This window comes from Hordeum vulgare, chromosome 5H (assembly GCF_904849725.1).
Source record: "Hordeum vulgare subsp. vulgare chromosome 5H, MorexV3_pseudomolecules_assembly, whole genome shotgun sequence".
In the NCBI taxonomy this organism is placed as follows: domain Eukaryota; kingdom Viridiplantae; phylum Streptophyta; class Magnoliopsida; order Poales; family Poaceae; genus Hordeum; species Hordeum vulgare.
Window position 1 is genome coordinate 216,859,137 of NC_058522.1, and position 18,531 is coordinate 216,877,667.

At 43.1% G+C, this 18,531-nt stretch overlaps 1 long non-coding RNA gene across 1 annotated transcript; it reads left to right on the forward strand.

Annotated features, from left to right (window-relative positions):
* The first annotated feature begins 735 nt into the window (after positions 1–735).
* On the forward strand, positions 736–2,596 carry LOC123395259. Its single transcript, XR_006609689.1, has 3 exons — positions 736–1,494; positions 1,599–2,184; positions 2,538–2,596. It is a non-coding gene; the product is annotated as an uncharacterized LOC123395259 (long non-coding RNA).
* The last annotated feature ends 15,935 nt before the right edge of the window (positions 2,597–18,531 follow it).

The window sequence follows — 18,531 nt, forward strand, 5'->3', positions numbered from 1 at the left end:
TTCAGACCTCATGCATATGTGTTGAGTAACGCTACTGATCAAGATCGAGCAACCCGTGTTCTTTATGCATGTCAATTTTTACCTATGCCATCATTAATTAGTAATGTTCCTCATGTGTTGTATATATGATGTAGTCTATTGTCTGTTTGTCTTACTCTTGTATGACAGTTATTTTAGGGCTTAAATGGCAGATCCATGGAATTAATGTGCTTGCACTGTTTACCAATTCAGGAACGGTTTTTTAGGAAAAAGTTAGACAAGTAGCATTTCTAAATGAAGGAAATGGAGCCATTCCAGAAGAAGCACGCGAATATGCCCTTTTTTCCGCAGTTTACTACTCTACTCGAGCAGCACAGATCCTAGATGGAGAAAGATTGGTCCAACCGGATGTTGAAATGAGGCGGTTTCGGGTGTATAATAAGAGCAAGATGGATCTTGTGGGCTTGGCTATCATAATACTAGATTACTCTTCAGTTTAATTGAGCTCCTCCTTATTCGCTTTTAGTTATTTTGTGTTATTGCCATTCAATTAATGCAGGGGTTATTTAATTGCACTTCTTGGTGCAGAGAGTGTGTGTGTGATTAGAGGAAGTTCAGTTCCCATCCTGGTAGCCTTTGCCATTTATTTAGACAATATGTGCAGGTTCACATGTGTGAATAGAAAGTTTTCATGCAAGGTGGCAGTAAAAGGCCTTTCGATTTTACCTGCGGTACCACGAGTGGCAAATAGATGAGCCCATTCCTTGCATGATGAGGTGTTGAACCGACGGTGTTCTTGACAATAGTTGCATCATTGCACATTAGGTCCAGCTAAATATATACCAGTGCCTAGCTCAGTGTACCATGGCATTAGATCGTGCACTGGTATATATGTAGGTACGGTATTAGATCCTACACTGGTATATATACCAGCAGTTTACCATGTCTAACTAAAAATAAGTGTAGGATGATCCAATACCAGTCTAGCTAATGAGTATATACGAGTCTTCTCCAACTATTTTTTATGTGTGAAAATAGATAATGTGTTTGTTTGTTTGTTTGTTGTGTTTGGTTCCTGTGTCTTTTAGTCAATGCACCTGTAATGCAATCAACAAAAGTAACCATAGACCCTTCTTGCTAAATTAGAATATAACAGTACAAATCAGCTAGATGGGCTGTCGATGCTCCTCATTGTTACTGAATGATAGGACAAAACGTTATCTGCACTCACCACGAATAGCTTATCTAGAGATTGGACAATCAGACAAGTTATTATATAAAGCAGTTCTCTTAACCTACTACCAGCCACCGACCGCCCTATCCATTCCCCTCTCTAGGTGCACATAGTTTGTTTGTGAGCGCTCAAGAAGTAAAGCCAAATCTGCATTTTTCATGTGCAATGATCTGTGATCACTGAGTTTCTGTTTCAGGTGTCCAATTTGATTTCGGTCCATTACTTTCTACTATGTTGATAAAAGATTGAAGGATCGTTGTGAGGCACATCGATGTCACGAGGTACCTCCATCTATTTACCATATTCGATATTCAATTTTCTGTGACACCACTGTTTTTGAGTCGAACGAGAAGACCCACTCACAATAGCTTAAGAGCTCTTACAGTTCGTCGCTGCCATCGGCATGGGCTCCGTCATGATGATTTTGATCTGTGGATACTCTCTAGGGGTATGGTATGGAGCCACACTGATCATAGAGAAGGGATACACTGGTGCCCAGCTCATCAATGCCATCTTTGCGGTGCTTACCCACTCGCTATAAGTGATCTCCACACCTTCCCGATCATAAATTCAGTTGCACCAATCTCAGTTTTCTGATTAAATATTAGTCTTATAAACAAAGAGAAGGTATGTTTCACTACCATCAAAGGTTGGTGCTGGGTGGCATCCTCCTGGCCATCGTCATGACATGTATTTAATCGTCATGACATCGTCCTGGAAGGCCGCCGTCTCTGGCGCGCTCGCGCTCACCCTGTCCTTATCCTGTTGTAAGCCATCCATCTTATCCTTCCTTCATATTCAGCTTCCTGTGTGTGAGTGTAGCATTTTCTAGTGGGAACTTCCCCTTGATGGGTACGTGCTTTGCAGTTGTCGGTCTGGCCAATGCCAAGGCCGGGGTCAACAAACCCGAGTTGTTCTTTAAGGAGTTCACCAACGTCATCGACGTCGCCGGTTTTCTCTCCTCAGGCCAGGTAAATTCACACCTCAAATCTTGCACCATGAGTTGTCTGTCTGTCTGTCTGATGATTCATAGCCACTTTGCAAATTTGGCGTCCGCGAGAAACAGAGCAGCGCTGAAACCAACACAACAGTGCAAGGATGAGATGGTGTTTTCCATCCTTGCCTTGCGTGATAGTTCCCTTGTGCCTAATTTTCTTTTTAACATGTTGTATTGACTTCCATTCCATAAGGGTGCGACTACAAATATAGTTCTTATCTTCAGAGGGTAGTCTTAGTCTCCCTACCTTTTATTTTTTTGGTGGAGAATTGGATAACACATGTTATGTTAAACGTACGGTTGCTGACTATTTTGATTTGTTCCTAGGAAAATCGTATACGTCAAGAGATAGAAGACCTGGAGAAGGACACTGGGTATAAGCTGAGTTAAACGTACGGTTGCTGACTATTTTGATTTGTTCCTAGGAAAATCGTATACGTCAAGAGATAGAAGACCTGGAGAAGGACACTGGGTATAAGCTGAGAGTTCTCGCACAAAATTACCCGGATACACCAGGTGACTGTTGCTTCTTCTTTTACACATTTGTATTGTATGAGTCGCTTTGTATTTTATTTTATTACTGTATTTTATATTGGTGATCCTAAGATGGCACCTTTTGACCCTGTGGAATACAAGTCTGGCCCATGAGGTTAGGTGCATATGTATTCAATGGATCGGGAATGCTGATGTCCTGCGTTTGCTGGACTTATGCAGATTAATTTTTGTATCTATCTGATTATTTTTTACTTGACAATCTTTTTTTATCAATGTACAAAAACCTCGTGTAATATGGAGCAGGATTATTTTCTCCTTATGTGACAATCATTTACTCTCAAAACCAATGTAGAGCTTGTTGTTGCGATTATCATTGGCCAACATGACATGTATAGACTATTATTATATAATGTCTTATTGAGCTATTAGCATATAATGTCATGTCAAATATGTGATGTCAAAAACATGTGTTATAGTAAATTTATATAGAAAATTTACATGTTTTGTATTTGCGTACAAAGCATTTGTCAAAAACCTGTGTGGTCAATTCACCACACTCCTCTCAACGTGGCTTCGCAAGTGCATCCGATGTGATAGTCCTAATTTTACTTTTTAGACTAGACCCTATTTGAAATGTAGGAACTTCACTGAATCATTCTTGTGAAATCTGTAGAGTAATTCTTATGTTTTTGCTCCAGACATATTTTTGCAAAAGTTGTTTTGGTGTTCTTATGTCCTATCTTGAATTTTTAGTTTTGTAAGTAGAGATCATTTGACCCATTTGAAGATCAAATTTATAATTAGAGACCATTCTTGAAGATGTTCCTGATTTAGAGTGTTAAATTTGACATGTTGATGATTTCATCTTGTAGGTTGCCACGCGGATGCTCTTTGGACTACGATATGGACATGAAGGCATTTGTTTTAGTACCAAATATTACTTACTAATGCCCGCAAAGTATCGTTGTGTATTATATTTGCTATGGAGCTATGTATGTGATGCTATGGAACTATATGTATATATGGATGCTATGAAATTTTGGATGTATGGATGCTATCGAATTTTGATATATGGATCATGAAATTTGTTATGCAACTTTGCATATATGTTATGTGTTGTGGATCAGTAAAACTATTGGGCACATATTATGTATTATATATTTGATATATATGTTATGTGTTGTTGAATTTTTGGTTTTGAAATAAAACATATATATACCAGAATACCAGATACTAATGGAGCACCATGGGCTATATTAATGGCGCACTGCCTGGTGTGCCATTAGTATATATGCCCTGGGAGGCATACTAATGGAGCACCATGGGCTATACTAATGGCGCACTGCCTGGTGCGCCCTTAGTATATATGCCCTGGGAGGCATACTAATGGAGCACCATGGGCTATACTAATGGCGCACTGCCTAGTGCGCCATTAGTATATATGCCTGGGAGGCATACTAGTGGAGCACCATGGGCTATACTAATGGCGCACTGCCTGGTGCGCCATTAGTATACCAGATACTAATGGCGCACCTGTGGTGCGCCATTAGTAAAATATTCTAATGGCGTGATGCTAGTGGCACACCTGTAGTGCGCCATTAGTAGCCAAAATAGGTGCGCCACTAGCAGGCCTTTTCCTAGTAGTGTATTGTTACTATTTAGCGACAAAGTAAATCATTACAAAGCACTGAATGATTGACATGCAGGTCATACAATAATTAAAGACAACCCTATGGTTCCAGATGGTTGCCTTATGCATTGACTTGAAAGTCGGTAGAAAATATTACAAACATGATCATCTCATACATAAAATATATTTCATCATGTCTATGGCCATATGATATCGCAACATACCCTGCAAAAACAAGTTAGGCGTCCTCTAATTTGTTGTTGCATGTTTTACGTGGCTGCTATGGGTATGTAGCAAGAATGATTCTTACCTATGCAAAACCAAACGTTGACATACATGTTGCTATTTAACCTTCTACAAGGACGACCTTTATCGAATCCGATTAAACTAAGGTGGGAGAGACAGACACCCGCCAACCATCTAATGCAACAAAGTCACATGTCAGTCGATGGAACCGTTCTCCCATACGTGGACGAGTAAAGTTGTTGTAGGCTGCTTCATAACACAATACAGCTTAATCAAGAAAAGACTAAGGAAGGAAGCAATCTGAATATGAACGCCCACAAACACCTTTGTGTTCTACTCATGATGTCATTTACGCAAAGGCCTAGCTCATGATGCCACTGTTGGGGAACATTGCATGGGAAACAAAATATTTCCTACACTCACCAAGATCAATCTAGGAGATGAACATCTACAAGAGGAGAGATTGTATCTACATACCCTTGTATATCGCTAAGCGTAAGCGTTAAGAAACACGGTTGATGTAGTCAAACGTCTTTGCAATCCAACCACGATCCGTCCCGCGAACTCTCGATCAAGTGCCGAACAGACATCACCTCCGAGTTCAACACATGTACGACTTCACCTCCTCGATCCAGCAAGCGAAGGAAAGTAGCAACCCGAGCCCTACGGCAGCACGACGGCGTGGTGATGTGTTGGTGGTGACAACTCAGCAGGGCTTCGTCGAGCGCTATGGAGAGGAGAAGAACGACGAGGGAGAGGAGGAGCACCACCGTAGCAAGTTGTGGTGTGGCTGCCCTCTCTCTCCCTCTCTATATATTAGGGGGGAGGAAGGAAGGGAGGGTGCCCGAGGGTTTACCCTAGGGGCCGGTGGCCAAGGGGGCGGCTAGGGCTTGGGGTAGCCCCTCACGAAGGCGCCTTGCCTTCCAAGTTAGGGTGGCTGGCGACCCTAGGGGGTGTGTCCACCTCCTAGCGATGGTGGGCTGAGGTTGGAGCGGTGCTCAACCCCTTGTGGGCTGGTGTGGCCCCTCTACTTGGCCCATGAGGCCCCAAACACTTGCGAGGGCCCCCGAAACCCCTTTCGGTACTCCGTCGTTTCCCCGGCATGTGGAGGAAAAATTTCAGACTCTGATGCCCTTCATCCTATATATCAATCTTCACCTCCGGACCATTCCGGAGTTCCTCGTCACATTTGAGATCTCATCCGGGACTCCGAACAACCTTCGGTCAGCAACATAATAACTCGATTATGCTTATATCATCACCAAACGTTAAGTGTGTAGACCCTACGGGTTTGAGAATTATGTAGACATGACTGAGACACCTCTAGGGCTAATAACCAATAGAGGGACCTGGATGTCCATATTGGTTCTACATATTCTATGAAGATCTTTATCGGTCAAACCTCGATGTCAAGGATTCAGTCAATCTCGTACGTAGTTCCCTTTGGTCATTGGTATGTTACATGTCCGAGATTCAATCGTGGGTATGTCCATACCAAGTTCAATGTTTTTACCGGCAAGTCTCCTTCCTTGTTGTGTAATACAATATCTTGTGGCTAACTCTTTAGTCACATTGCTTGCAAGCTCATTGTGATGTTGTATTACCGAGTGGGCCCTGAAATACCTCTCCATCACACGGAATAAAAAATCCCAGTCTTGATCCTTTCCAACTCAATAAACACCCTCGGAGATACCTATAGAGCATCTTTATAGTCACCCAATTACGTTGCAATGTTTGATACACATAAGGTACTCCTCCGGTGTCAGTGAGTTGCATGATCTCTTGGTCATAGGAATAGATACTTGACATGCAGAAAACAATAACAATAAATTGACACGATCATATGCTACGTTCATAGTTTCGGTCTTGTCCATCACATCATTCTCCTAATGGTGTGATCCCGTTATCAAATGACAACTCAAGTCTATGGCCAGGAAAACTTCACCATTTTTAGTCAACGAGCTAGTCCATTAGAGGCTCACTACCGACACAACGTTGTCTATGTACCCACACATGTATTTTAGTTTCCAATCAATACAATTCCAGCATGGATAATAAATGTTATCATGAACAAGGAAATATAATAATAACCACTTTAATATTTTCTCTAGGGCATATTTCCAACAGATCATCCTCGCCAAACGCATGGCTAGAGACCGTCGTCTGCTCCTGCGAGAGATTGGGCAGAGAACCCTCCGGGGATAAGGACAATGAGGACGATCAGGAGGCTACCCCCGGCTATCCGAATATCAAGAAAGTCCTCATGATCTTCACCGACGTAAGAGTGGGTTGAAGGTTTTCAGTTGGGAGGTAAACATGGCAGTTCCGACTATCGTGAAGTATCTCGATGGGGCGAAGACGCCCATCACGTTCGATTAGTCAGACTAGCCACCCCACATTGCCACACGTGGGAGGGAGGCGATGGTTGATGATCTGGATGTTGATACGTTTCGAACTTATCTATAATTTTTTATGGTTCCATGCTATTATCTTGTCAACTTTGGATGTTTTGTATGCATTTTATATCTTTTTTGGGACTGACCTATTAACTCAGTGCCAAGTGCCAGTTCCTGTTTTTCTCTGTGTTTTTCACCCTTTTCAGAGGAGAATATTAAACAGAGTCTAAACGGAATAAAATCTTCGGAATGATTTTTTCCGTAACACAAGATACACAGGGAACTTGAGAACCAAGGCAAAGGAATCCCGGGGAGGCCACAAGCCCCCTAGGCGCGGCCCGGGGGGGCCTAGCAGGCTTATGGCCCCCCCGTGGCTCCTTTGCCCTACCTCTTCTGCCTATAAATTCTCCAAAAATATGAAACTGCTAGAGAGAGCCACGAAAATACTTTTCCGCCGCCGCAAGCTTCTGTCTCCGCAAGATCCGATCTCGGGACCATTCTAGTGCCCTGCCGGAGGGGGATTCGGACACAGAGGGCTTCTCCATAAACACCATTGCCTCTCCGATGATGCGTGAGTAGTTCACCACAGACCTTCGGGTCCATAGCTAGTAGCTAGATGGCTTCTTCTTTTTCTTGGATCTTCAATACAAAGTTCTCCATGATCTTCATGGAGATCTATCCGATGTAATCTTATTTTGCGGTGTGTTTGTCGATATGCGATGAATTGTGGATTTATGATCAGATTATCTATGAATGTTATTTGAGTTTCCTCTGATCTCTTATATGCATGATTTCGTATCCTTGTAATTCTCTTCGAGTTGTGGGTTTCCTTTGGTTCTCACCCAGTGATAGAAGGGGTAGCGAGGCACGCATCGTGCTATTGCCATCAAGGATAAAAAGATGGGGTTTATATCTATTGCATGAATTTATCCCTCTACGTCATGTCATCTTGCTTAAGGCGTTACTCTGTTTGTTATGAACTCAATACACTAGATGCATGCTGGATAGCGGTCGATGTGTGGAGTAACAGTAGTAGATGCAGACAGTATCGGTCTACTTGTCTCGGACGTGATGCCTATATGTATGATCATTGCCTTAGATATCATCATGAATTTGCGCGGTTCTATCAATTGCTTGACAGTAATTCGTTCACCCACCGTAATACTTGCTATCATGGGAGAAGCCTCTAGTGAACACTATAGCCCCCGGGTCTACTTCACATCATATTTTCAGCTCTACACGTTTACTTTGTTGCACATTCCACCTTCAGATCTCACCTTGCAATTAATCGTGAAGGGATTGACAACCCCTTTATAGCGTTGGGTGCAAGTTTGTTTGTTTTTGCGCAGGTACATTGGTGACTTGCCTTGATACTCCTACTAGATTGATACCTTGGTTCTCAAACTGAGGGAAATACTTACTGCTACTGTGCTGCATCACCCTTTCCTCTTCAAGGGAAAAAACAACGCAAGCTCAAGAGGTAGCAGCTGTCAACGGAGTCCGACTATGGGGGGTCCTCATGAACCAAGGCAGCAGACTCAACATCATCTACACTGACACGTTAAAGACCATGGACATCCTGTTGTCCCAACTGAGCAAGAGCAACATGCATCTCCACTATGTCAAATTGACCTGAACATTGTATTCGGTGGCAAAAAGAATTATAGGAATGAGCGACTCACCTTTGAGGTGGTTGACTTCCGAAGCGCTTATCACATCATCTTGGGTAGGTATGCCTATGCACATTTCATGGCCTGTCCATGCTACGTGTATCCTAAACATAAGATGCCAGGGCCGAAAGGGGTAATCACGATAACCGGCGAACGGAAAATCGCCGAGGAGTGACTCCAGGAGGGCTTCAAGACCGCCAATGAATAAGTCCTTGCGGTCAAGCTCGAGGGATACAATAAGGTGGTGGACACTACCGACTTGCTCAGGTCGAAGGGCCGGCTACCTAGTGTTCCTTTCAGTCGGTCGGTGGGACCAAGGAGGTTCACATCCACCCTACCGATTCGAGTGCCTCCATAACGAACATGTCTACTTCACTCGGTGACAACTAGGAAGCCGAGCTCATCCAGTACCTGTGTGAGAACTAGGACATCTTTGCATGGAAGCCATCTGACATGCCAGGTGTTCCCACGGAGCTGGCTGAGCACTGCCTCTGAGTGGAATCCAAGGTCAAGCCCATCAAGGAATACTTGCATCGCTCCTCCGTGGAAAAACGAAAGGCGGCAGGCGAGGAGATCGCTCAGCTCCTAGCTATCGAGTTCATGCGCGAGGCTTACCACTCCGAGTGGCTCGTGAATGTGTTCATGGTGCCCAAGAAGAACAATTCATTCGAAATCTATATTGACTTCAAGCACCTCAATTGGGCCTGCCCTTTACGTCGCATAGATCAGATTGTATAATTACAACTGATGTGAATTCTTGTTGTTTCTTGATGCGTACTCCGTGTACCACCAGATCCAAATGTATGAACCAGATGATATGAAAACGGCCTTCATCAGACCATTCGGGTGTTTTTGCTACATCACCATGCCATTCGGTCTCAAAAATGGTGGGGATACTTTCCAGCATATGATGTAGAAGTGTTTGCAGGAACAGATCAGTCAGAACTCTAAGGCTTAAATGGATGACATCGTGCTCAAGTTCAGGAATGGTTCCGACCTACTAACCGACCTCACCGAAACCTTTGCGAACCTACGATGCTACGAGATCAAACTCAACCCAGCCAAGTGCACCTTCGGTGTGCCTGCTGACAAACTACTCGTTTTCGAACGAGGCATTAGTGCCAACCCCGATAAAATCGGCACCATAGTCTAGATGAGACGACGAGAGTGCATCCATGATGTGCAGAGTCTTACATGTTGCCTTGCGGCTCTAAGCCGCTTCATCTCAAGACTCGGTGAAAATGCATTGCCTCTTTACTGATTGATGAAAAAATCCGATAGATTCGAGTGGACCAATGAAGTGCAAATTGCATTCGACCAACTCAAGGCCTTTCTTCCAACCAAGTCAGTGTTAACTGCTCCAGGCAGCTAGGAGCCCTTGATCCTATACATCATTGCCACTAGCCAAGTGGCCAATACCGTTCTCACCGTGGAGCTTGAGGAAGCAGGCAAAGCATACAAGGTACAAAGGCCCATCTATTACATCTAAGAAGTATTGACACTTGCGAAGCAAAGGTACGTGCATTACCAAAAACTTGTTTATGGTATCTATCTGACCATGAAGAAGACTGTCCATTACTTCCAGGATCACTTGGTCACAGTTATCAGTGATGCCCCCTTGTCAGAATTCCTGCACAACACAGACGCCACTAGGTGTGTGTGGCTAAATGGGCGATTGAGATCCTTCCTCTGGAGATCAAGTTTGAAGCCAAAAAAGCAATCAAGTCTCAAGCCTGGTGGACTTCCTGTCTGAGTCGACAGAAAAAGAGCAGTCGGGTCCTAGTGTCTTTGAGCATTGGACTATGTTCTTTGACGGATCCAAGATGCTTCATGGCTCAGAGGCTCGAGAAATTCTCTTTTCCCACAGGGCGACCGTTTGAGCTATGTGCTCCGAATGCAATTCGACTCACCTAATAATGAGGTCGAGTACAAGGCCCTCCTATACTGGCTCTTTATGGCCGTCTCACATGGTATTCGATGTTTGATGGTCTACGGTGACTCAGATCTCGTCGTCAATTAGGTGATGAAGGAATGGGACATTCAGAGCCCGTCCATGATCGTTTACTACAACATAGTCAGGAAGCTAGGGAAGAATTATGAAGGGTCAGAATTGCACCATGTGCCACGAGCCAAGAATCAGGAGGCCGGCCACTTGGCCAAGATCGGTTCCACTCGGCGAGTTGTTCCAAAAGGCATGTTCCTTGAACACTTATGCACTCCTCATTTAAAGAAGATCCTTTTATAGAGGAGCCCTGCTACTTCTCAAACAACAGTGTCAGAAATTGACACGTTGACGGAGACTTGCATGCGTTGGTTTTTCCCTTGAAGAGGAAAGGGTGATGCAGCACAGGAGCAGTAAGTATTTCCCTCAGTTTGAGAACCAAGTAATCAATCTAGTAGGAGAATCTCGTCAAGTCCAGAGTACCCGCGCTAACACAAAAGAGCTTGCACCCAACACTATAAAGGGGTTGTCAATCCCTTCAAGATTGATTGCAAAGTGAGATCTGAAGGCGAAAAGTGCAACAAAGTAAAAGAGTAAAGCTGAAAATACGGTGTAAAGTAGACCCGGGGGCCATAGTGTTCACTAGAGGCTTCACTCAAAATAGCAAATATTACGGTGGGTGAACAAATTACTGTCGAGCAATTGATAGAACTGCGCATAGTCATGACGAGACCTAAGGCAATGATCATACATATAGGCATCAAGTCCGAGACAAGTAGACCGATACTTTCTGCATCTACTACTATTACTCCACACATCGACCGCTATCCAGCATGCATCTAGTGTATTGAGTTCATGACGAACAGAGTAACGCCTTAATCAAGATGACATGATGTAGAGGGATAAACTCAAACCAATGATGAAAACCCCATCTTTTTACCTTTGATGGCAACAACACGATGCGTGCCTCGCTACCCCTTCTGTCACTGGGTGAGGTCACCGCACGGTATAAACCCGAAACCAAGAACTTCTCCCATTGCAAGAATCATAGATCAAGCTGGCGAAACAAAACCAACAACTCGAAGAGAATTACAAGGATATGAAATCATGCATAAGAGAGATAAGAAGAAACTCAAATAAGATCCATAGATAATCTGATCATAAATCCACAATTCATCGGATCTCGACAAACACACCACAAAAGAAGATTACATCGGATAGATGTCCATGAAGATCACACAGAACTTTGTATTGAAGATCCAAGAGAGAGAGAAAGCCATCTAGCTACTAGCTATGGACCCGTAGGTCTATGGTGAACTACTCACACATCATCAGAGAGGTCATGGTGTTGATGAAGAAGCCCTCCGTATCTGAATCCCCCCTCCGGCAGGGCACCAGAACGTGCCCAGATCGGATCTTGCGGAGAAAGAAGCTTGCGGCGGCGGAAAAGTACTTTCGATGATCTCCTGATTTTTTCTGGAATTTTTGGGAATATATAGGCGAAAGACCTAGGGCATAGGTGGCCCAGGGAGCCCACAAGCCTAGGAGGCGCGGGCCCCCTGGCCGCGGCTAGGGGGCATGTGGGGTCCGTTCCTTGGTTCTCAAGTTCCCCGATCGTCTTCTGTTTCGGAAAAAATCTTTTTGGAAGTTTCGTTCCGTTTGGGCTCCGTTTAAAATCCTCCTGTTAAAGGGGTCAAAAACACAGAAAAAACAGGAACTGGCCCTTGGCTCTGAGTTAATAAGTTAGTCCCAAAAAAGATATAAAAGGCATACAAAGCATTCAAAGTTTGACAAGATAATAGCATGAAACCATAAAAATTTATAGATACGTTGGAGGCGTATCAAGCACCCCCAAGCTTAACTCCTGCTCGTCCTCGATTAGGGAAGTGATAAAGACTGAATTTTTGATGTGGAATGCTACCTAGCATAATTGTCCTTTGTAACTTCTTTCGTGTGACATGAATGTTCAGATCCGTAAGATTCAAACCAATAGTTTGCTATTGACATGAAAACAATAATACTTGAAGCAAACTAGCAAGGTAATCATGAACTTTTGAAATAACAAGGCCAAAGAAAGTTATCCCTACAAAATCATATAGTCTGGCTATGCTCCATCATCCTCACACAACTAATTTAAATCATGTACAACCCCAGTATTGGCCAAGTAATTGTTTTCGCATTCTTACTTTCTCAAACCTTTTATAACTATCATGCAATACATGAGCGGGAGCCATGGATAACACTATGTGGAATAGAGTGTGGTGGTGGTTGTGAGACAAAAAGGGAGGAGATGGTCACATTGAATCGGCGTATCAAAGGGCTATGGAGATGCCCATTAATAGATATCAATGTGAATGAGTCGTGATTGCCATACAAAGGATGCACTAGAGCTATAAGTATGTGAAAGCTCAAAAGGAGAACTAGTGGGTGTGCATCCAACTTGCTTGCTCACGAAGACCTAGGGCAATTTTGAGGAAGCCCATCATTGGAATATACAATCCAAGTTATATAATAAAGATTCCCACTAGCATATGGTGGTGACAAAACGAGAGGCTCTCAATCATCAAGAACATGGTGCTATTATGAAGCAGTAGTGTGGAAAAAGATAGTAGCATTGTCCCTTCTCTCTTTTTCTTTTTTTTTATTTGGACTCTTGGGCCTCTTTTTTTCTCTTTTTTTATTTGGGATCTTTGGCCTATTTTTTTTATTTTTCCTCACATGGGACAATGCTGTAATAATGATGATTATCACACTTTTATTTACTCACAGCTCAAAGCTCAGAACAATCATGAATCTATAGGAAACATCTCGCTAGCAATCTTACGATCTAGCTTGGCGTATGACGTTGAAACATCTCGCTAGCAATCTTACGATCATGCAATGGCAATATGAGAATGACGACACAAGTCATGAGACTGAATGGTGGGAGTTGCATGGCAATATATCTTAGAATGGCTATGAAAATGCCATAGTCGGTAAGTATGGTGGCTGTTTTCAGGAAGGCATATGGTGGGTTTGTGCACCGGCGAAAGTTGCGCGGTACTAGAGAGGCTAGCAATGGTGGAAGGTGAAAGTGCATCTATACCATGGACTCACATTAGTCATGAAGAACTCACATACTTGTTGCGAAAGTTTTAATTACTAATCGAAACAAAGTGCTAAACGCATACTCCTAGGGGAAGGGTTGGTAGGTGTTAACCATCGCGCGATCCCGACCGCAACACAAAGGATGACAATCAATAGATCAATTATGCTCCGACTTCCTAACATAGTGGTTCACCATATGTGCATGCTATGGGAATCACTAAGTTCAACACAAGTATTTCTAGATTCACAACACCCTACTAACATAACTCTTAATATTACCAAATCCACGTCTCAAAACTAATTGAGAGGAATCAAAACTTCTCTTTCTACTCAATGCACAAGAAGATGGAGGTTTTTGTATCCTGTTTGGGTACCTATCACCTTTGGGACTACTTTCATAGCACAAGCCAACTACCAAGTCACGCACCGCCGTGCTCTAAAAGATCTAAGTGAAGCACATAGAGCAAAATTATCTAGCTCAAAAGATATAAGTAAAGCACGATGAGCATTCTAGCAAAATCACGATGAGTGCATGTCTCTCTCAAAAGGTGTGAAACAAGGATGATTGTGACACAACAAAAATAAAAGACTCCTACGATACAAGACGCTCCAAGCTAAACACATATCATGTGGTGAATAAAAATATTGTTCCAAGTAATGTTAGCGATGGATTGAAGACGAAAGAGGGGATGCCTTCCCGGGGCATCCCCAAGCTTAGGCTTTTTGGTGTCCTTGAATTTGGCTTGGGATGCCTTGGGCATCCCCAAGCTTGATCTCTTTCCACTCCTTATCTCTTTGTCCATGAGAACATCACCCAAAACTTGGAAACTTCACAACACAAAACTTAAACACAAACTCGTGATATCATTAGCATAAGAAAACAAACTACCACCTCTTTAGTACTGTAGAAATCTTGATTTCTATTAATATTGGTGTTAGATTATTGTATGCTCACTTTTCCATGGCTAGTACCCCCCGAGACTATCCATAGTTTCATCAAAACAAGCAACCAACTCAACAAAAACAGAATCTGTCAAAAACAGACCAGTTTGTAGCAATCTGTATACTTCGTATATTTCTGGTAGCTCACAAATTTTGAAAACTTACGACAGCCTGGGCAAAAGGCATGTCAACCAACAGCAAAACGAATAACCTCAAAATATATTTCAAAAAAAAATGAAAAATAATATCGTGAGCGAAACGTTTCTGTCTTTTTCCAGCAGGATCAAACAACCATCACCAAGACAAGTCATAATGGTTTTGCTTGGCTCAAACGGAAAAAGAAACACAAAAGACACAATCATAACAGAATTATGATAGCGTGGACGCAAAAAAATAGAAAGAAAAAGATAAATTCATTGGGTTGCCTCCCAACAAGCGCTATTGTTTAACGGCCTTAGCTAGGCATTGATAACTCAATGATGCTCACACAAAAGAAAAGAATTGAAGCATAAAGAGAGCATCATAAAGCATGTGAAAATCACATCTAAGTCTAACATACTTCCTATGCATAGGCATTTTATAGGAAAACAGATTGTCGAGACAACAAATAGTTACCATATGCAAGGAAGAAGAAAGAGACAATATCAATCTCAACATAACGAGAGGTGAATTGGTAACATGAAAGTTTCTACCACAATATTTTCCTCTCTCAAAGAAATTACACGTGGGATCATAATCAAATTCAACAATATAGCTATCACAAAGGATATTCTTTTCATGATCCACATGCATGCAAAGTTGATGCTCTTCAAAAATGGTGGGATTGTCATCAACTAAAGTCATGACTTCTCCAAACCCACTTTCAATATTATCGCAAACATCATAATCGTCATGAGGGTGAATTTTTTTTCAAGATCATAAGGAAAATTATCACCCCAATCACGATCATTGCAACAAGTAGTGGACAAAGCAAAACTAGCATCCCCAAGCTTAGGGTTTTGCATATTTTTAGCATGATTATCATTAATAGAATTTATAATGAAATCATTGCAATCATGATTTTCATTCAAGGAGCCCTCATGAATCACTTCACGATTTTCAGATTCACGCATCTCAAGCAAAACTGCATAGAGAAAGGCAAGTGCACTCAACTCACTAGCAATTGGATCAACACAATTGGATCAACACAATCGGATCTCTTAAAGAGATTAGCAAGTGGATGAGGATCCATAGCAATAGATTTTCAGCAAGCGAAGATGCAAGCATATTGAAGGCACATGGCAACACAAGCAAACAGAAAGCAAGCGAAAGAAAGGGCGAACGAAAAAGGCAAATATTTTTGTAATTTTTTTAGAAGTAGGGGAGAGGAAAACGAGAGGCAAAAAAGTAAATGCAAGAGATGAGTTTACGACGCTTACTTGGATGAGTTCTTGACTTGATCCTCCCCGGCAACAGCGCCAGAAATCCTTCTGTTACTTCTCAAGCAACAGTGTCAGAAATTGGCAAGTTGACGGAGACTTGCTTGCGTTGGTTTTTCCCTTGAAGAGGAAAGGGTGATGCAGCACATGAGCTGTTAGTATTTCCCTCAGTTTGAGAACCAAGGTATTAATCCAGTAGGAGAATCTCGTCAAGTCCGGAGTACCTTCACAAACACAAAAGAGCTGGCGTCCAACGCTATAAAGGGGTTCTCAATCCCTTCAAGATTGAATGCAAAGTGAGATCTGAAGGCGGAAAGTGCAACGAAGTAAAAGAGTAAGGCTGAAAATATGGTGTAAAGTAGACCTGAGGGCCAAAGTGTTTACTAGAGGCTTCTCTCAAAATAACAAATATTACGGTGGGTGAACAAATTACTGTCGAGCAATTGATAGAACCACGCAAAGTCATGACGATATCTAAGCCAATGATCATACATATAGCCATCACGTCCGAGACAAGTAGACCGATACTTTCTGCATCTACTACTATTACTCCACACATCGACCGCTATCCAGCATGCATCTAGTGTATTGAGTTCATGACGAACAGAGTAACGCCTTAAGCAAGATGACATGATGTAGAGGGATAAACTCAAACCAATGAAGAAAACCCCATCTTTTTACCCTTGATGGCAACAACATGATGCGTGCCTTGCTACCCCTTCTATCACTGGGTGAGGTCACCGCACGGTATGAACCCAAAACCAAGCACTTCTCCCATTGCAAGAATCATAGATCAAGCTGGCCAAACAAAACCCACAACTCGAAGAGAATTACAAGGATATGAAATCATGCATAAGAGAGATCAGAAGAAACTCAAATAAGATTCGTAGATAATCTGATCATAAATCGACAATTCATCGGATCTCGACAAACACACCGCAAAAGAAGATTACATCGGATAGATCTCCATGAAGATCATGGAGAAGTTTGTATCAAAGATCCAAGAGAGAGCGAGAAAGCCATCTAGCTACCAGGTATGGACCCGTAGGTCTATGGTGAACTACTCACGCATCATCGGAGAGGTCATGGTGTTGATGAAGAAGCTCTCCGTATCCGAATCCCCCCTCCGACAGGGCACCAGAAATTGGCCCAGATGGGATCTTGCGGAGACAAAAGCTTGCGGCGGCGGAAAAGTACTTTCGATGATCTCTCGATTTTTTCTGGAATTTTTGGGAATATATAGGCGAAAGACCAAGGGCACAGGTGGCCCAGGGAGCCCACAAGCCTGGGAGGCGGGGGCCCCCCTTTGGCCGCAGCTAGGGTGCTTGTGTGGTCCCTGGTGGCCCCCTGCCTTGGTTCTCAAGTTCCCCGATCGTCTTCTATTTCGGAAAAAATCTTTTTGGAAGTTTCGTTCCGTTTGGACTCCGTTTAAAATCCTCCTCTGAAAGGGGTCAAAAACACGGAAAAACAGGAACTGGCAATTGGCACTGAGTTAATAAGTTAGTCCCAGAAAAGATATAAAAGGCATACAAAGCATCTAAAGTTTGACAAGATAATAGCATGAAACCATAAAAAATTATAGATACGTTGGAGACATATCAAGCCCCCACAGGCAGTGTGTCCTGCAAATCCGACTGAATTAGACGTCTTGGTCGTGGTCGACCTCGTCCATGAGATGCTCGTCTTCACGCATGATTGGAGTCAGCCTTATCTGGCTTACTTACTCCGGCAAGAACTCCCTAAAGATGAAGAGGAAGCCCACCAAATCGTTCGGTGATCTAAAGCTTTCAACTTTTGGGAGACAATTTATACAAGAAAAGTGTTACACGAGTCAGTCAGAAGTTCATTTCCCCATTGGAAGGACTACAAATCATGCACGAGATTTACTCGGGAACCTCCATTCATCACACGTCCTCTCGGACACTGGTGGACAAGGCCTTCTCAACGAGTCTTTATTGGCCCTGAACCAATGAGGCAGCATGAGACATGGTCGAGCTATGCGTCGGATGCCAGTTCTGCAAAAATCAGTCTCACAAGCCTGCATCCGTGTTAAGGACATTTCCGCTCGCCGGGCCATTCGCCGTGTGGGGTCCCGATGATGAGGGGTCGAAGCGATGCCCATCAAAAGCCTGGATTCAGCAACTGCCATCAACTTCATTCTGCAAATTATCTTCTCATTCGGAGTGCCTCACGATATCATCACCTACAATGGATCCAATTTTGACTAAGACGAGTTCTGCGAGTTCTTCCATTCCTAGGGCACTCAGGCAATTACACCTCCGTGTCTCACCCGCTGTCAAATGGACAGGCAGAGCGAGCGAACGGTATGATACTGCAAGGATTGAAGTCCCGACTCATGAGAGATCTCAAGTATGCCGAAGGCGCATGGGTAGAAGAATTGCCATTCGTCTTGTGGGGTATGCAGATAACTCCGAATATTTCCACCATGCGTACCCCTTTCTTCATGGTGTATGGATATGAAGATGTTCTGCCGA